Source organism: Pelophylax lessonae, assembly GCF_965119305.1.
Source record: "Pelophylax lessonae genome assembly, chromosome: 4".
NCBI classification, from domain to species: domain Eukaryota; kingdom Metazoa; phylum Chordata; class Amphibia; order Anura; family Ranidae; genus Pelophylax; species Pelophylax lessonae.
Window position 1 is genome coordinate 579809968 of NC_138771.1, and position 20709 is coordinate 579830676.

The 20709-nt window shown below is 47.2% G+C and overlaps 1 protein-coding gene across 1 annotated transcript in view; it reads left to right on the plus strand.

Moving 5' to 3' along the window:
* The first annotated feature begins 682 nt into the window (after nucleotides 1-682).
* PRR36 (proline rich 36) overlaps nucleotides 683-20709 on the plus strand; it is a 101319-nt gene continuing 81292 nt past the window's right edge. The window contains exon 1 of the mRNA XM_082255237.1: nucleotides 683-869. The gene's annotated coding sequence lies outside the window, so the exon portion shown is untranslated. The remainder of the gene's footprint in view (nucleotides 870-20709) is intronic.

Sequence of the window (20709 nt, forward strand, 5' to 3'; positions counted from 1 at the left end):
ACAACTGAACTTTTATTTCTCCCATCAGCTCATCCCTCACAGTTTTTACCTTTTTTGCTACCCACACGCCTCTCTCCTCTTAGATTGTAAGCTCTTATGAGCAGGGCCCTCCTAACCTTCTTGCATTGAATTATATTATAACTGCGCTGTCTCCCTTTATAATGTACAGCACTGCGCAAACTATTAGCACTAAATAAATCCTGAATAATTATAACAAAAATGGAAATAATTACAGAATAGGTGAATAATAAAAACCTCAGCATCCTTCTTCTTTTTTTGTTTTGCCATAGACTAACGCAGCTTATGGCAAAACACATGGCAGCAGAAAACATCCGCTTTAAAGACCTGAATAATTCATTTAACATATGGATCTGGCCTACAACTGTAGCACTGGTCTTCCTTGAATTGATGTGAACATACATTGGGCTCAGCACACGTCTTCCTCCCTGGAGCCTTATAAATCCGCCTTCCTACCTTCTGGCCGTTTAATGAGGCAGATTGCCATGGCAATGCAGCCTGCAGCAAGGAGGGGGCAGTGCAATGCTCTGACTGTGCAATGATCTGCAGGGGTTAATGTTATTTTTCCTGAAGAAGGGGTTAAGACAATCAGTGCAGAGGACAGGAGTGCCACCTAGTGGTCAAAAAGGGGGATTACAATGTCACCAAGCACAGGGAGGGACTGAGTCTTTGCATTAGAGGTTCCTCCTGTGTGTGTGAGTGTCACTTTTCCATGTAAATTGCAACATGATGTGACAAGACTGTCTAGAAATTCCTGTTTCCTGACCCAGATATGGGAGTGATGCAGAGGTGGAGCAGGAGGTGAAGCAGACAGTGTGTCATTGACTTCGCAGCACCTGTGTTTATCCAGAAGCAGGTATTGCAGTGTATGTGGGGGAGAGTGGTGGTTCTTTCATCTAAAGGTGGAGGATGGGGTGTTTGTGTGTTGTGGTGGTAAGGGATGACATCATGCCTATAATTCTGCGGAGTGGGTGGTGCCTTTCCCATATCACTATATATATATATATATATATATATACACAAGTTTTATAAGTCTGACTGATGATTGGGGAGGGTTGCTGTATTTATTAGTTTTAGTACTTCTATTAGGTTCCTGCCAATGTTCTTCTTGCATCTGTTTGTGTATGACGGGATAAGATACGATCAGCTCGCCATACACAGTTTAGATTCTTGTTCTAAAACAATCATTTGTTTGATTTGTCTAACGGTATATACAGATAAATCAGCTATATTGAGCTATAAAATCAGAGAAAGTTGGAAAAATGTTCTTTTTTCTTATATAAATTAATTCTAATAACTGATATAGTCCTCGGTCAGGAAAATGTAAAGATATTGAAATTTGCATGCAGGGTCACAAATATTCGTACCTTTAAAGGAATATGTATGATAGAGGAATGTATGAAAGAAAATTGCAAACAAGGGTAAGGTGTGTATATACGTAATTCAATTTATGGGATTTTAGTTTTTGCAGTATATTTAATATATCCATTACAAGGGTGCATTTTATTAGCTGTGAATAGACCTGCACTCTGATTCGATTAGGGAGCCCCAGTGGAGGCTCCTACAGCTAATTATCTATTTTGTTATCTATCATGCAGCGATCACATGCGAGCGATCAGCCCTGGGTGCAGGCAGTCTGCGTCCAAGGACGATCACTCACTTGTGATCATTGCATGAGAGATAACACCCCCGAATTTACTCTAACCCGATGGGCCCTTGATCTTGAAAACTACATACAAATCTGTTTATACATACAATCTATTTATAAGGGCTCATGAACTTTGCCACATAATTTAACATAGTATGTTGCTGGCAGCAAGATTCTACAAAAAAAAAAAAATTGTAACACTTGTGCTAACATTTTTCATGTGTACAATGTAAAAGAAGACGCGGGCAGTTCATGCCACATAGCATCCTAGGTTGCTAGGATACAGATAGACCCTGCTACTTAGCATCTTATGTTGCTAGGATGTAGGCAGCTCCTGCCACTTAGCACCTAAAGTTGCTAGGATACAGACAGATCCTGCCACTAAGCATCTTATGTTGCTAGGATGTAGGCAGCTCCTGCCACTTAACACCCTAGGGTTGCTAGGATACAGATAGATCCTGCCACTTAGCATCTTACATTGCTAGGATGTAGGCAGCTTCTGCCACTTAGCATCCTAGGTTGCTAGGACATAGGCAGCTCCAGCCATGTATCATCCTAGATTGCTAGGATGGAACTGATTCTGCCACTTAGCATCATAGGTTACTAGGATGCCCATAACTTCTGCCATTTAGCATCCTAGATTGCTAGGGCGCACATATCTTCTGCCATTTAGCATCCTAGGTTGCTAGGACGCACATGACTTCTGCTATTTAGCATCCTAGGTTGCTAGGACGCACATGACTTCTGCTATTTAGCATCCTAGGTTGCTAGGACACACATAATTTCTGCCATTTAGCATCCTAGGTTGCTAGGACGCACATATCTTCTGCCATTTAGCATCCTAGGTTGCTAGGACGCACATATCTTCTGCCATTTAGCATCCTAGGTTGCTAGGACACACATCATTTCTGCCATTTAGCATCCTAGGTTGCTAGGACGTGCATAACTTCTGCCATTTAGCATTCTAGGTTGCTAGGACGCACATATCTTCTGCCATTTAGCATCCTAGGTTGCTAGGACGCACATATCTTCTGCCATTTAGCATCCTAGGTTGCTAGAACGCACATATCTTCTGCCATTTAGCATCCTAGGTTGCTAAGACGCCCATAACTTCTGCTATTTAGCATCCTAGGTTGCTAGAACGCACATAACTTCCGCCATTTAGCATCCTAGGTTGCTAGGACGCACATATCTTCTGCCATTAAGCATCCTAGGTTGCTAGGATGCACATATCTTCTGCCATTAAGCATCCTAGGTTGCTAGGACGCACATATCTTCTGCCATTTAGCATCCTAGGTTGCTAGAGCGCACATATCTTCTGCCATTTAGCATCCTAGGTTGCTAGGACGCCCATAACTTCTGCTATTTAGCATCCTAGGTTGCTAGAACGCACATAACTTCCGCCACTTAGCATCCTAGGTTGCTAGGACGTGCATAACTTCTGCCATTAAGCATCCTAGGTTGCTAGGACACACATATCTTCTGCCATTTAGCATCCTAGGTTACTAGGACACACATAATTTCTGCCATTTTGCATACTAGGTTGCTAGGACGCACATAACTTCTGCCATTTAGCATTCTAGGTTGCTAGGACGCACATATCTTCTGCCATTTAGCATCCTAGGTTGCTAGAACGCACATATCTTCTGCCAATTAGCATCCTAGGTTGCTAGGATGCGCATAACTTCTGCCATTTAGCATTCTAGGTTGCTAGGACGCACATATCTTCTGCCATTTAGCATCCTAGGTTGCTAGGACGCACATATCTTCTGCCATTAAGCATCCTAGGTTGCTAGGACGCACATATCTTCTGCCATTTAGCATCCTAGGTTGCTAGAGCGCACATATCTTCTGCCATTTAGCATCCTAGGTTGCTAGGACGCCCATAACTTCTGCTATTTAGCATCCTAGGTTGCTAGAACGCACATAACTTCCGCCATTTAGCATCCTAGGTTGCTAGGACGCACATAACTTCGGCTATTTAGCATCCTAGGTTGCTAGGCTGCAGGTGGTTTCTGCTGCCTAGACTCTTCTATACCTCTAACCCTTTCTAAAATCCTGGTGCCACTTACAACACATTCTGACCATTCAGAAACGAGAAGTGTATGAAAACCCAATCACTAACATCTCATAACAACTTTAAGGGCTTGTTTGCACTAGGGTCAGCCCTCTAAAGAGCAATTTGTGGTGGATTGCTCTTCAGAGGACTTTAATGGGTGATGAGTGGGCATTATGTCAACACCTCTCTGCCTATTTTAACCACTAAATAACAGCAAAACCACGATGCAACCACGTGCAGGGCCAGATGCGATAGCCTCATTCAATTGAGTAGGTTGTGTTCAGTGGAAGGGTACTGCACGCCAAACACAAAAGGGAGTTTAATTCTTGCTGCAAAGCAGAGCAACACAGCCTCGCCATGTATACAATCCCATCTGCTACCTTTGAAGCTTAATGGCAAGCAGTTTTAGGGCAGTAAAAATGAGGCCCAACCACATGTTTTTACTGCCACCCAATCACAAGTGTAAATGAGCCCGAAGAGACAATTCATGTTTTTTAAAAAGAAAACCCCAGCCCCCTAAAAAATACACATCCTAGCCATTCCCTCGCAGCTGCCCCGATGGCATCTTTTGTTGCCTACCGCACGAGCGGTAAATACCTTGCAGCAGGCTGCTCGCACCTGGGTACTAATGTGCCATAGATGTCAATGGGAAGTACCCATACTGCAGAAGCAATATCCCACTGATGTTTAGGGGGCGTTAGTGTGTGGGCAGGTGACAGGCTGTAACCCTACATTCTGATGGAGATCACAAGTGGCACTTTTATACACATTGCACAGGCATTGTCCACTGTTGTTGTTAAGTAATGGTATCAGCCAAATGATCAGGCACATAGCAGTGAGCAACTGGAAGTTTACTGAATGAATGCAGCATGAATTGAAAGTTTTGAACAAATAATAACAGTCAATGTACCTCTCTCAGCAACAGGGATGCTTAGGAATAGTTTCTACAATTGATCACTAGGTGACAGCACAAAACAATAATATAAAAAAATAAGAGTTTACATGCAAAACAAATGGGGTAGCGCAGGCTGGAACAAATTAGGGATGAACCGACATATCGGGCGCCGAAAATTATCTGCCAAATAGGGTTATCAGCATTTTGCTGATACAAAAAAAGAAAAGGGGGCCGATAATGGCATGCTGCACCCCATTGAATTCAATGCAAAATCGTGCCCCATTGACTTCAGTGCAAAATCCCCTCCTATTGACTTCAATACACAATCCTTTCCCATTCACATTAATGCAAAAACACCTCCTAGTGACTTCAATGCAAAATTGCATCCCATTGACTTCAATGTAAAATTGTGTCCTGTTTACTTCAATGCAAAAATGCCCCCTATTGACTTCAGTGCAAAGTCGGATTCCATTAACGTCAATGTAAAATTGCGTCCCATTGACTTCATTGAAAAAAATGACAGCCACTATAATTAAATTCATTTTTTTTTTTTTTTTTTTTAAGCCGTCCGTTTTGGTTTCGGTTTTTGGGCAATTGCATCCTGAATGTTTGGTTTCCGTTTTGGCACCGGAATTTTCATTTAAGTGCACCACTTGAACAAATAGTTACTTGCAGTGCCCTGGGAATGGGGACACCTCTCTCACTAGGCAGCTGTCTGTAGCTGCTGGTTAAAGCCCATCTTCAGGCAATAAAAAGTTTTCCCATGCAGTAGGGCTGTGCCTGTACTACACTGGTTAACTGTTGTTTATGTCTAGAGGAAAGGAGAAAATAAATATACTTACCTAATCCTCTGATCCATCACAAGACCGCTCTGGCACCCCTGTGCTCCAGTGGTTTTGAGTTGTGCACTGTTGCTGATGTCATCAAGCCCAGAGCAAGTTTATTGACCAGGAACTGTCCACAGTTGGACCGTGGGAGAGTGCCATTTTCTTGTGGGATGAAGACTCAGGTGAGTATAAAATTTCTCCTTACTCTTAGACAAAAGGAGCAGCTGACCTGTGCAGGGCGGGCACAGCACCACTTCATGTGAAAAAAACATTTTTGTCCACAGTTGGGCTTTAAAGTGCTTGAAAACCTCAGACATGAAATATGAACAAAGCATATCCCTCTATAGTGTGTACTTGTTTCAATATAGAGCACTAAGTGTCATTTCTGTCTGCTGATGTTCCTCTGCTATCAGCATGATTCACTTCTGACAAGTTTTCCTGACACCAAGAGAAAAAAAGGTGACAGGGTAGGGAGCTCCAGCTTATTGACAGCCTCAGCTCTGTTCCTGTGTGCTGTGTGAAGGGGGGGTGTGCCCAACGCTGTTTCTTGGCCTAGGCCAACAAGGCCCAGGCCTAGGGCGGCACTTTTCAGGGGGGCAGCCAAATAGCCGCCTCTGCATGAAAAAAAACTGCCTCCTCCCGACTCCTGTATGAAAGAGTCCCCACCACTTGAGCTACACTTATAGTGTAGCGACAGTCATATGGGCCAGACTGGGCAGGGGGGCAGGGCCTAGGAGGCAAGTTGGTGTTGGGGTACCTGTGTTGTCAGATCAGCATTGTATAATCAATAATCCACAAAAATGGATTTAGCCCAACCCTATCTGCTGGCCCAATGTGATGTCATTTAGGGGTATTTTAGCAGGTGAATATGAGCACTTCCACCACTGGTGGTGCTTTTGTTATCACTTAGCACTGGCATTTGTTCTGACATCAGTCTGAGATGTTTCAGTGATCATTCAGAATTCATTAACAGGTGCATTTGCCCTCCTTCTGACCTGCATTTAACTGTGCCTAATCCAGATTTTGCATTCCAATAGACTTTCATAGGTATGGAAAACCTACTTGAAGCAAGCAAAAGTCTCTCAACACAGCTTAGGCTCCATTCACACCAGCCGCTGCGTTGGTGAAGCCCAAAGAGGAAGGGGTGTGGTTTGCAGATGACAGGGGGGTCTTAAACAGGAAGGGGTGTGGCCTTGGCAGGAAGGGGTGTGTCAAATTTAAATTAGGGGTGCAGGAGTTTAGTCAGGCCTAGGGCAGCACAAAACCTAAATACACCACTGGGTGTGCCTCTTCCCTCCAATCAGCTCTCAGAGCTCTCCTCATTAAACTCTGTAGTGTGTAATTTAAGCTCTGCTGCCCTCTTTTTTCTGAACTCTCAGACAAGCTTATAAATTTATCGCTTTGAACGGATGTAGAGAAGCTAATAACCAGATAAACTGGTACAACTTATGTAGGAGGATTTGTTTCATCTCTGTGTATCACCTGAGGCCAGTTACTTCACTGGGTATATGTAAGGGGTAAGTTTTAAGGTAAGTGGCCGCACATGTTTTGACAAAGATATAGCTGGATGGGTCTTTGGTCTGGAGGTTCAGATGGCTGAAGGTACTGGAAAGGCAGCATTCCAGATCCAAACAGAACTGGATCTTACAAGAAAGCTGAATGTTCTTATGATTGTTGGTGGCCCACAAGTCGGCCCACATATACGTAGAAAGACCCAGAGCCTGGTGACAGCTTACAAGCCCAGTAACTGCTCTCCCATTCCTTGGGCGGCCCAGGTGTCTATGGGAGCCCAGGGGATTTTAGGGAACAGAGAAATGGAAGCCAGTGCCAGCCACTGACTTAAAGCAAATAAAGGGGCACTCATCAGGAAACTCACCCTGAGAAATGCCATGGAGCCATCACTGGAGTGCATGTACACTCAAAGTGGCTGCAGGACTGTTTGTGATACACAGTGCTTTAGGAAAGTAAATGTGATTAGGTTCGGTTTTACTACTCTAATTAGTCCCTGATACTATAAGGGGATGCAGGAAACCTGCAGGAGCTATCATTAGAAGAAAGCCACCAGCTGAGGTCAGGCAGCTTGTGGAAGGGTTTCTAGGTTGGGAGGACCCCCGAGCACCCAAGCATGGAGAGAAGGATATCTCATTGTGCCACCAGTGCAGTCATGGGGCGGAGGGGCCAGGCAACCCACTCTTCCATTAATTAGCAAAGCTCCGGCATTGACAATGTCCTATGGCCACCACCGGCTCCATCCTTTGAGAAGTGTGACTGAATAGACAAGTGAAGCATCACTTCCATTCCTTTCTAATCCGGATACTTTTGTTCTTTCCACTATTACGAGAGGTTATTAAATTCTGTATTCAGTCCCAAGTAAGGAATTTGTATTCCTTCTGCTGCCCAATGTACAACACCACAATTCTCCCTCCCTACAGAATATTCAATTTCACTCAAGGAGAAATCAACCTATTCCACAGATTTCTTCAATTTATAAAAGCTTGCCGCCGTCATCAATAATTCACACCACCCAAAGTCCATCGAGAACTGTTATTTTAGATGGGAGGAATTTTTCTCATGGGGTCTGTTCCGGCTTGCCTGTGCAATGTTTAGGAGTTTCTTTAAATTGTCTCAGAGGGGTTTTTGCATTCACATTGATTTGTTTGATAAAGAAAAGCGGTTTACACATGAACGAGAAGGGCCGAATGTCGGTAGATATTTGCCGGTTGTCATGTGTATGTCAATCTGTCCATTTGGCCGGTTCTGTAGGACGTGCATTCTGGAAAACCAGCAGCTGACCGGCTCCCGATGGCTGAGATCGCTGATCGGAGTGTTCTGGCGGGGGATGTCCCCTGTCAGAACACAATAGCTCAACGGGGGAGATCGATGTACAAACTTCGCATAGTTAGTATAGCGGCTCTGACCTGAGCTTAGTTTTTTTCTTCGTTCAATCCGCTGGTTTGAACAGAAGAGAGCTAATAGTGAGTACCAGGCTTTAAAGTGGTTCTAAAGGCAGAAGGTTTTTTTTATCTTAAAGTGGAGTTCCACCCAAAGTAGAAGCTTGGCTTTAAGCACTCCTCACCCCCTTCTATGCCACATTTGGCATGTCATTTCTTTTTTTTTTGGGGGGTGGGGCGGGTAACTAGTTTTGACAGGTACCTGCTCCCACTTCAGGCTCGGGCCACCTAAGCAATTGGAGCGGAAGTTCTCCTTTTCCCCTCCCTTCCATCTTCTGAGACACATCACAGGTCCCAGAAGATTGCCTGGCAACTTGCGCATGCCATATTGCGCATGTCAACCATCAGTATTTTTACTGGCAGCCAGGGCCGGATTTCCCATTGCTATTGGCATGTGCCTATAGGTTCCCTTCCTAGAGGGGCCTCCATCTGTGTACCCATGGCCGGATCTAGGGGGATGTTTGGGAGGGCTGCACCCCCCCCCCCTCTCAGATTTCACTTGTGTCCCCCCCCCCGAACATTGTACCCACTGCACGATTGGACAGGACATTTATCAGCAAGGAGAGAGCTGGGAGGAGGTGTGGGCTTTAGGTGCTCTCCCCGCTCCTGTCAGTGGAGCGCTCCTCCATACAGTGGATTACACAGGATCCTCTTAGATCGCACGGTACACGGCTTGATACTGCCCCCTACCCACATTCCCGGGAGATGAGCAGTTCCTAGAGGAGGTAGGGGGCAGATAATCATGCCGTGTATCATCCGATCTATGAGGATCCTCTGTTATCTGCTGTATGGAGGAGCACTGTTATCCCAGTTCTCTCCTCGCTGACACTTCTCCTGTCCAGACTGACTTGCAGCGGAAGTGGGTACAATTTCATGGGGGAGCTGGGAAGAGGATTTGTACTAGGAGGGGGGATTTTGGGGAGAGGATTTGTACAACGAGTGGGTATTTGGGGGAGAGGATTTGTACTAGGAATGGGGATTTGGGGGAGAGGATTTGCACTAGGAGTGGGGATTTGGGGGAGAGGATTTGTACTAGGAGTGGGGATTTGGGGGAGAGGATTTGTACTAGGAGTGAGGATTTGGGGAAGAGAATTTGTTTTGGGAGGGGAGATTGGGGGAGAGGATTTGTGCTAGGAGAGTGGATTTGGCGGAGAGGATTTGTACTAGAAGTGGGGATTTGGGGGAGAGGATTTGTACTAGGCGTGAGGATATTGGGAAGAGGATTTGTACTACGAGTGGGTATTTGGGGGAGAGGATTTGTACTAGAAGTGGGGATTTGGGGGAGAGGATTTGTACTAGGAGTGGGTATTTGGGGGAGAGGATTTGCACTAGGAGTGGGGATTTGGGGGAGAGGATTTGTGCTAGGAGGGTGGGATTTAGGGGAGAGGATTTATGCTGAGAGGGTGGAATTTGGGGGAGAAGATTTGTGCTAGGAGAGGGGATTTGGGGGGGAGAGGATTTGTACTAGAAGTAGGTATTTGGGGGAGAGGAATTGTACTAGCAGTGAGGATTTGGGGGAGAGCATTTGTACTAGATGTGGGGATTTGGGGGAAGAGGATTTTTACTACGAGTAGGTATTTGGGGGAGAGGAATTGTACTAGGAGTGTGGATTTGGGGGAGAGGATTTGTACTAGGAGTGGGGATTTGGGGGGAGAGGATTTGTACTAGGAGTGGGGATTTGGGGGAGAGGATTTGTACTAGGAGTGTGGATTTGGGGGAGAGGATTTGTACTAGGAGTGGGGATTTTGGGGAAGAGGATTTGTACTAGGAGTAGGTATTTGGGGGAGAGGAATTGTACTAGCAGTGGGGATTTGGGGGAGAGGATTTGTACTAGATGTGGGGATTTGGGGGAAGAGGATTTGTACTATGAGTAGGTATTTGGGGGAGAGGAATTGTACTAGGAGTGTGGATTTGGGGGAGAGGATTTGTACTAGGAGTGGGGATTTGGGGGGAGAAGATTGTACTAGGAGTGGGGATTTGGGGGGAGGATTTGTACTAGAAGTGGGCATTTGGGGGAGAGGATTTGTACTAGGAGTGGGGATTTGGGGAAGAGGATTTGTACTAGGAGTGGGGATTTGGGGGAGAGAATTTGTACTAGAGGTGGGGATTTGGGGAAGAGGATTTGTACTAGGAATGGGGATTTGGGGGAGAGGATTTGTACTAGAAGTGGGGATTTGGGGGAGAGGATTTGTACTAGAAGTGGGGATTTGAGGGAGAGGATTTGTACTAGGAGTGGGGATCTGGGGGAGAGGATTTGTACTAGGAGTGGGGATTTGGGGGAGAGTATTTGTACTAGGAGTGGGGATTTGGGGGAGAGGATTTGTACTAGGAGTGGGGATTTGGGGGAGAGGATTTGTACTAGGAGTGGGGATTTGGGGGAGAGGATTTGTACTAGGAGTGAGGATTTGGGGAAGAGAATTTGTTTTGGGAGGGGAGATTGGGGGAGAGGATTTGTGCTAGGAGAGTGGATTTGGCGGAGAGGATTTGTACTAGAAGTGGGGATTTGGGGGAGAGGATTTGTACTAGGCGTGAGGATATTGGGAAGAGGATTTGTACTACGAGTGGGTATTTGGGGGAGAGGATTTGTACTAGAAGTGGGGATTTGGGGGAGAGGATTTGTACTAGAAGTGGGGATTTGGGGGAGAGGATTTGTACTAGGAGTGGGTATTTGGGGGAGAGGATTTGCACTAGGAGTGGGGATTTGGGGGAGAGGATTTGTGCTAGGAGGGTGGGATTTGGGGGAGAGGATTTATGCTGAGAGGGTGGAATTTGGGGGAGAAGATTTGTGCTAGGAGAGGGGATTTGGGGGGGGGAGAGGATTTGTACTAGAAGTAGGTATTTGGGGGAGAGGAATTGTACTAGCAGTGAGGATTTGGGGGAGAGCATTTGTACTAGATGTGGGGATTTGGGGGAAGAGGATTTTTACTACGAGTAGGTATTTGGGGGAGAGGAATTGTACTAGGAGTGTGGATTTGGGGGAGAGGATTTGTACTAGGAGTGGGGATTTGGGGGGAGAGGATTTGTACTAGGAGTGGGGATTTGGGGGAGAGGATTTGTACTAGGAGTGTGGATTTGGGGGAGAGGATTTGTACTAGGAGTGGGGATTTTGGGGAAGAGGATTTGTACTAGGAGTAGGTATTTGGGGGAGAGGAATTGTACTAGCAGTGGGGATTTGGGGGAGAGGATTTTTACTAGATGTGGGGATTTGGGGGAAGAGGATTTGTACTATGAGTAGGTATTTGGGGGAGAGGAATTGTACTAGGAGTGTGGATTTGGGGGAGAGGATTTGTACTAGGAGTGGGGATTTGGGGGGAGAAGATTGTACTAGGAGTGGGGATTTGGGGGGAGGATTTGTACTAGAAGTGGGCATTTGGGGGAGAGGATTTGTACTAGGAGTGGGGATTTGGGGAAGAGGATTTGTACTAGGAGTGGGGATTTGGGGGAGAGAATTTGTACTAGAGGTGGGGATTTGGGGAAGAGGATTTGTACTAGGAATGGGGATTTGGGGGAGAGGATTTGTACTAGAAGTGGGGATTTGGGGGAGAGGATTTGTACTAGAAGTGGGGATTTGAGGGAGAGGATTTGTACTAGGAGTGGGGATCTGGGGGAGAGGATTTGTACTAGGAGTGGGGATTTGGGGGAGAGTATTTGTACTAGGAGTGGGGATTTGGGGGAGAGGATTTGTACTAGGAGTAGGTATTTGGGGAAGAAGATTTGCACTAGGAGTGGGGATTTGGGGGAGAGGACTTGTGCTAGGAGCAGGAGGGTGGGATTTGGGGGAGAGGATTTATGCTGAGAGGGTGGAATTTGGGGGAGATGATTTGTACTAGGAATGGGGATTTGGGGGAGAGGATTTGTACTAGGAGTGGGGATTTTGGGGAGAGGATTTGTGCTACAGAGTGGATTTGGCGGAGAGGATTTGGGGGAGAGGATTTGTACTAGAAGTGGGGATTTGGGGCAGAGGATTTGTACTAGGAGTGGGAATTGGGGGGGGGGGGCGAGGAGGGTGAGATTTGGGGAGAGGATTTATGATGAGAGGGTGGAATTTGGGGGAGATGATTTGTGCTAGGAGAAGGGATTGGGGGGGGGGGGGAGGATTTGTACTAGAAGTAGGTATTTGGGGGAGAGGAATTGTACTAGCAGTGGGGATTTGGGGGAGAGGATTTGTACTAGATGTGGGGATTTGGGGGAAGAGGATTTGTACTATGAGTAGGTATTTGGGGGAGAGGAATTGTATTAGGCGAGGGGATTTGTGGGGAGAGGATTTGTACTAGAAGTAGGTATTTGGGGGAGAGGATTTGTACTAGGAGTGTGGATTTGGGGGAGAGCATTTGTACTAGATGTGGGGATTTGGGGGAAGAGGATTTGTACTATGAGTAGGTATTTGGCGGAGAGGAATTGTACTAGGAGTGTGGATTTGGGGGAGAGGATTTGTACTAGGAGTGGGGATTTGGGGGGAGAGGATTTGTACTAGGAGTGGGGATTTGGGGGAGAGGATTTGTACTAGGAGTGTGGATTTGGGGGAGAGGATTTGTACTAGGAGTGGGGATTTTGGGGAAGAGGATTTGTACTAGGAGTAGGTATTTGGGGGAGAGGAATTGTACTAGCAGTGGGGATTTAGGGGAGAGGATTTGTACTAGCAGTGGGGATTTAGGGGAGAGGATTTGTACTAGGGGGGGGGGATTTGGGGGAGAAGATTTGTACTAGGAGTGGGGATTTGGGGAAGAGGATTTGTACTAGGAGTGGGGATTTGGGGGAGAGAATTTGTACTAGAGGTGGGGATTTGGGGAAGAGGATTTGTACTAGGAATGGGGATTTGGGGGAGAGGATTTGTACTAGAAGTGGGGATTTGGGGGAGAGGATTTGTACTAGAAGTGGGGATTTGAGGGAGAGGATTTGTACTAGGAGTGGGGATCTGGGGGAGAGGATTTGTACTAGGAGTGGGGATTTGGGGGAGAGTATTTGTACTAGGAGTGGGGATTTGGGGGAGAGGATTTGTACTAGGAGTAGGTATTTGGGGAAGAAGATTTGCACTAGGAGTGGGGATTTGGGGGAGAGGACTTGTGCTAGGAGCAGGAGGGTGGGATTTGGGGGAGAGGATTAATGCTGAGAGGGTGGAATTTGGGGGAGATGATTTGTACTAGGAATGGGGATTTGGGGGAGAGGATTTGTACTAGGAGTGGGGATTTGGGGGAGAGGATTTCTACCAGTAGGGTGGATTTTGGGGAGAGGATTTGTACTATGAGTGGGTATTTGGGGGAGAGGATTTGTACTAGGAGTGGGTATTGGGGGGAGATGATTTGTACTAGGAGTGGGGATTTGGGGGAGAGGATTTGTACTAGGAGTGAGGATTTGGGGAAGAGGATTTGTTTTGGGAGGGGAGATTGGGGGAGAGGATTTGTGCTAGGAGGGTGGATTTGGCGGAGAGGATTTGTGCTAGGAGGGGAGATTTTGGGGAGAGGATTTGTACTACGAGTGTGTAATTGGGGGAGAGGATTTGAACTAGAAGTGTGGATTTGGGGAAGAGGATTTGTACTAGGAGTAAGGATGTGGGGGAGAGGATTTGTACTAGGAGGGGGGTTGGGGGGAGAGGATTTGTACTAGGAGGGGGGATTTGGGGGAGGAATTACGCTAGGAGTGGGGATTTGGGGGAGAGGATTTGTACTAGGAGTGAGGATTTGGGGAAGAGGATTTGTTTTGGGAGGGGAGATTGGGGGAGAGGATTTGTGCTAGGAGAGTGGATTTGGGGGAGAGGATTTGTGCTAGGAGGGAGGATAATGGGGAGAGGATTTGTACTAAGAGTGGGTATTTGGGGGAGAGGATTTGTACTAGAAGTGGGGATTTGGGGGAGAGGATTTGTACTAGGCGTGAGGATATTGGGAAGAGGATTTGTACTACGAGTGGGTATTTGGGGGAGAGGATTTGTACTAGAAGTGGGGATTTGGGGGAGAGGATTTGTACTAGAAGTGGGGATTTGGGGGAGAGGATTTGTACTAGAAGTGGGTATTTGGGGAAGAGGATTTGCACTAGGAGAAGGGATTTGGGGGGGAGAGGATTTGTACTAGAAGTAGGTATTTGGGGGAGAGGAATTGTACTAGCAGTGAGGATTTGGGGGAGAGCATTTGTACTAGATGTGGGGATTTGGGGGAAGAGGATTTTTACTACGAGTAGGTATTTGGGGGAGAGGAATTGTACTAGGAGTGTGGATTTGGGGGAGAGGATTTGTACTAGGAGTGGGGATTTGGGGGGAGAGGATTTGTACTAGGAGTGGGGATTTGGGGGAGAGGATTTGTACTAGGAGTGTGGATTTGGGGGAGAGGATTTGTACTAGGAGTGGGGATTTTGGGGAAGAGGATTTGTACTAGGAGTAGGTATTTGGGGGAGAGGAATTGTACTAGCAGTGGGGATTTAGGGGAGAGGATTTGTACTAGCAGTGGGGATTTAGGGGAGAGGATTTGTACTAGGAGGGGGGATTTGGGGGAGAAGATTTGTACTAGGAGTGGGGATTTGGGGGGAGAAGATTGTACTAGGAGTGGGGATTTGGGGGGAGGATTTGTACTAGAAGTGGGCATTTGGGGGAGAGGATTTGTACTAGGAGTGGGGATTTGGGGAAGAGGATTTGTACTAGGAGTGGGGATTTGGGGGAGAGAATTTGTACTAGAGGTGGGGATTTGGGGAAGAGGATTTGTACTAGGAATGGGGATTTGGGGGAGAGGATTTGTACTAGAAGTGGGGATTTGGGGGAGAGGATTTGTACTAGAAGTGGGGATTTGAGGGAGAGGATTTGTACTAGGAGTGGGGATCTGGGGGAGAGGATTTGTACTAGGAGTGGGGATTTGGGGGAGAGTATTTGTACTAGGAGTGGGGATTTGGGGGAGAGGATTTGTACTAGGAGTAGGTATTTGGGGAAGAAGATTTGCACTAGGAGTGGGGATTTGGGGGAGAGGACTTGTGCTAGGAGCAGGAGGGTGGGATTTGGGGGAGAGGATTTATGCTGAGAGGGTGGAATTTGGGGGAGATGATTTGTACTAGGAATGGGGATTTGGGGGAGAGGATTTGTACTAGGAGTGGGGATTTTGGGGAGAGGATTTGTGCTACAGAGTGGATTTGGCGGAGAGGATTTGGGGGAGAGGATTTGTACTAGAAGTGGGGATTTGGGGCAGAGGATTTGTACTAGGAGTGGGAATTGGGGGGGGGGGGCGAGGAGGGTGAGATTTGGGGAGAGGATTTATGATGAGAGGGTGGAATTTGGGGGAGATGATTTGTGCTAGGAGAAGGGATTGGGGGGGGGAGGATTTGTACTAGAAGTAGGTATTTGGGGGAGAGGAATTGTACTAGCAGTGGGGATTTGGGGGAGAGGATTTGTACTAGATGTGGGGATTTGGGGGAAGAGGATTTGTACTATGAGTAGGTATTTGGGGGAGAGGAATTGTATTAGGAGAGGGGATTTGTGGGGAGAGGATTTGTACTAGAAGTAGGTATTTGGGGGAGAGGATTTGTACTAGGAGTGTGGATTTGGGGGAGAGCATTTGTACTAGATGTGGGGATTTGGGGGAAGAGGATTTGTACTATGAGTAGGTATTTGGGGGAGAGGAATTGTACTAGGAGTGTGGATTTGGGGGAGAGGATTTGTACTAGGAGTGGGGATTTGGGGGGAGAGGATTTGTACTAGGAGTGGGGATTTGGGGGAGAGGATTTGTACTAGGAGTGTGGATTTGGGGGAGAGGATTTGTACTAGGAGTGGGGATTTTGGGGAAGAGGATTTGTACTAGGAGTAGGTATTTGGGGGAGAGGAATTGTACTAGCAGTGGGGATTTAGGGGAGAGGATTTGTACTAGCAGTGGGGATTTAGGGGAGAGGATTTGTACTAGGGGGGGGGGGATTTGGGGGAGAAGATTTGTACTAGGAGTGGGGATTTGGGGGAGAGGATTTGTACTAGGAGTAGGTATTTGGGGAAGAGGATTTGCACTAGGAGTGGGGATTTGGGGGAGAGGATTTGTGCTAGGAGGGTGGGATTTGGGGAGAGGATTTATAATGAGAGGGTGGAATTTGGGGGAGATGATTTGTGCTAGGAGAAGGGATTGGGGGGGGGGGAGGATTTGTACTAGAAGTAGGTATTTGGGGGAGAGGATTTGTACTAGATGTGGGGATTTGGGGGAAGAGGATTTGTACTATGAGTAGGTATTTGGGGGAGAGGAATTGTACTAGGAGTGTGGATTTTGGGGAGAGGATTTGTACTACGAGTGGGTATTTGGGGGAGAGGATTTGAACTAGAAGTGTGGATTTGGGGAAGAGGATTCGTACTAGGAATGGGGATTTGGGGGAGAGGATTTGTACTAGAAGTGGGCATTTGGGGGAGAGGATTTGTACTAGGAGTGGGGATTTGGGGAAGAGGATTTGTACTAGGAGTGGGGATTTGGGGGAGAGAATTTGTACTAGAGGTGGGGATTTGGGGAAGAGGATTTGTACTAGGAATGGGGATTTGGGGGAGAGGATTTGTACTAGAAGTGGGGATTTGGGGGAGAGGATTTGTACTAGAAGTGGGGATTTGAGGGAGAGAATTTGTACTAGGAGTGGGGATCTGGGGGAGAGGATTTGTACTAGGAGTGGGGATTTGGGGGAGAGGATTTGTACTAGGAGTAGGTATTTGGGGAAGAAGATTTGCACTAGGAGTGGGGATTTGGGGGAGAGGATTTGTGCTAGGAGCAGGAGGGTGGGACTTGGGGGAGAGGATTTATGCTGAGAGGGTGGAATTTGGGGGAGATGATTTGTACTAGGAATGGGGATTTGGGGGAGAGGATTTGTACTATGAGTGGGGATTTGGGGGAGAGGATTTCTACCATCAGGGTGGATTTTGGGGAGAGGATTTGTACTATGAGTGGGTATTTGGGGGAGAGGATTTGTAATAGGAGTGGGTATTGGGGGGAGATGATTTGTACTAGGAGTGGGGATTTGTGGGAGAGGATTTGTACTAGGAGTGAGGATTTGGGGAAGAGGATTTGTTTTGGGAGGGGAGATTGGGGGAGAGGATTTGTGCTAGGAGGGTGGATTTGGCGGAGAGGATTTGTGCTAGGAGGGGAGATTTTGGGGAGAGGATTTGTACTACGAGTGGGTATTTGGGAGAGAGGATTTGAACTAGAAGTGTGGATTTGGGGAAGAGGATTTGTACTAGGAATGGGGATTTGGGGGAGAGGATTTGTACTAGAAGTGGGGATTTGGGGTAGAGGATTTGTACTAGGAGTGAGGATGTGGGGGAGAGGATTTGTACTAGGAGGGGGGATTTTGGGGAGAGGATTTGTACAACGAGTGTATATTTGGGGGAGAGGATTTGTACTAGGAATGGGGATTTGGGGGAGAGGATTTGTTTTGGGAGGGGAGATTGGGGGAGAGGATTTGTGCTAGGAGGGTGGATTTGGCGGAGAGGATTTGTGCTAGGAGGGGAGATTTTGGGGAGAGGATTTGTACTACGAGTGGGTATTTGGGGGAGAGGATTTGAACTAGAAGTGTGGATTTGGGGAAGAGGATTTGTACTAGGAATGGGGATTTGGGGGGAGAGGATTTGTACTAGGAGTGGGGATTTGGGGGAGAGGATTTGTACTAGGAGTGGGGATTTGGGGGAGAGGATTTGTACTAGGAGTAGGTATTTGGGGAAGAAGATTTGCACTAGGAGTGGGGATTTGGGGGAGAGGACTTGTGCTAGGAGCAGGAGGGTGGGATTTGGGGGAGAGGATTTATGCTGAGAGGGTGGAATTTGGGGGAGATGATTTGTACTAGGAATGGGGATTTGGGGGAGAGGATTTGTACTAGGAGTGGGGATTTTGGGGAGAGGATTTGTGCTACAGAGTGGATTTGGCGGAGAGGATTTGGGGGAGAGGATTTGTACTAGAAGTGGGGATTTGGGGCAGAGGATTTGTACTAGGAGTGGGAATTGGGGGGGGGGGGGGCGAGGAGGGTGAGATTTGGGGAGAGGATTTATGATGAGAGGGTGGAATTTGGGGGAGATGATTTGTGCTAGGAGAAGGGATTGGGGGGGGGGAGGATTTGTACTAGAAGTAGGTATTTGGGGGAGAGGAATTGTACTAGCAGTGGGGATTTGGGGGAGAGGATTTGTACTAGATGTGGGGATTTGGGGGAAGAGGATTTGTACTATGAGTAGGTATTTGGGGGAGAGGAATTGTATTAGGAGAGGGGATTTGTGGGGAGAGGATTTGTACTAGAAGTAGGTATTTGGGGGAGAGGATTTGTACTAGGAGTGTGGATTTGGGGGAGAGCATTTGTACTAGATGTGGGGATTTGGGGGAAGAGGATTTGTACTATGAGTAGGTATTTGGGGGAGAGGAATTGTACTAGGAGTGTGGATTTGGGGGAGAGGATTTGTACTAGGAGTGGGGATTTGGGGGGAGAGGATTTGTACTAGGAGTGGGGATTTGGGGGAGAGGATTTGTACTAGGAGTGTGGATTTGGGGGAGAGGATTTGTACTAGGAGTGGGGATTTTGGGGAAGAGGATTTGTACTAGGAGTAGGTATTTGGGGGAGAGGAATTGTACTAGCAGTGGGGATTTAGGGGAGAGGATTTGTACTAGCAGTGGGGATTTAGGGGAGAGGATTTGTACTAGGGGGGGGGGGATTTGGGGGAGAAGATTTGTACTAGGAGTGGGGATTTGGGGGAGAGGATTTGTACTAGGAGTAGGTATTTGGGGAAGAGGATTTGCACTAGGAGTGGGGATTTGGGGGAGAGGATTTGTGCTAGGAGGGTGGGATTTGGGGAGAGGATTTATAATGAGAGGGTGGAATTTGGGGGAGATGATTTGTGCTAGGAGAAGGGATTGGGGGGGGGGGGAGGATTTGTACTAGAAGTAGGTATTTGGGGGAGAGGATTTGTACTAGATGTGGGGATTTGGGGGAAGAGGATTTGTACTATGAGTAGGTATTTGGGGGAGAGGAATTGTACTAGGAGTGTGGATTTTGGGGAGAGGATTTGTACTACGAGTGGGTATTTGGGGGAGAGGATTTGAACTAGAAGTGTGGATTTGGGGAAGAGGATTCGTACTAGGAATGGGGATTTGGGGGAGAGGATTTGTACTAGAAGTGGGCATTTGGGGGAGAGGATTTGTACTAGGAGTGGGGATTTGGGGAAGAGGATTTGTACTAGGAGTGGGGATTTGGGGGAGAGAATTTGTACTAGAGGTGGGGATTTGGGGAAGAGGATTTGTACTAGGAATGGGGATTTGGGGGAGAGGATTTGTACTAGAAGTGGGGATTTGGGGGAGAGGATTTGTACTAGAAGTGGGGATTTGAGGGAGAGAATTTGTACTAGGAGTGGGGATCTGGGGGAGAGGATTTGTACTAGGAGTGGGGATTTGGGGGAGAGGATTTGTACTAGGAGTAGGTATTTGGGGAAGAAGATTTGCACTAGGAGTGGGGATTTGGGGGAGAGGATTTGTGCTAGGAGCAGGAGGGTGGGATTTGGGGGAGAGGATTTATGCTGAGAGGGTGGAATTTGGGGGAGATGATTTGTACTAGGAATGGGGATTTGGGGGAGAGGATTTGTACTAGGAGTGGGGATTTGGGTGAGAGGATTTCTACCATCAGGGTGGATTTTGGGGAGAGGATTTGTACTATGAGTGGGTATTTGGGGGAGAGGATTTATAATAGGAGTGGGTATTGGGGGGAGATGATTTGTACTAGGAGTGGGGATTTGTGGGAGAGGATTTGTACTAGGAGTGAGGATTTGGGGAAGAGGATTTGTTTTGGGAGGGGAGATTGGGGGAGAGGATTTGTGCTAGGAGGGTGGATTTGGCGGAGAGGATTTGTGCTAGGAGGGGAGATTTTGGGGAGAGGATTTGTACTACGAGTGGGTATTTGGGGGAGAGGATTTGAACTAGAAGTGTGGATTTGGGGAAGAGGATTTGTACTAGGAATGGGGATTTGGGGGAGAGGATTTGTACTAGAAGTGGGGATTTGGGGTAGAGGATTTGTACTAGGAGTGAGGATGTGGGGGAGAGGATTTGTACTAGGAGGGGGGATTTTGGGGAGAGGATTTGTACAACGAGTGTATATTTGGGGGAGAGGATTTGTACTAGGAATGGGGATTTGGGGGAGAGGATTTGTTTTGGGAGGGGAGATTGGGGGAGAGGATTTGTGCTAGGAGGGTGGATTTGGCGGAGAGGATTTGTGCTAGGAGGGGAGATTTTGGGGAGAGGATTTGTACTACGAGTGGGTATTTGGGGGAGAGGATTTGAACTAGAAGTGTGGATTTGGGGAAGAGGATTTGTACTAGGAATGGGGATTTGGGGGAGAGGATTTGTACT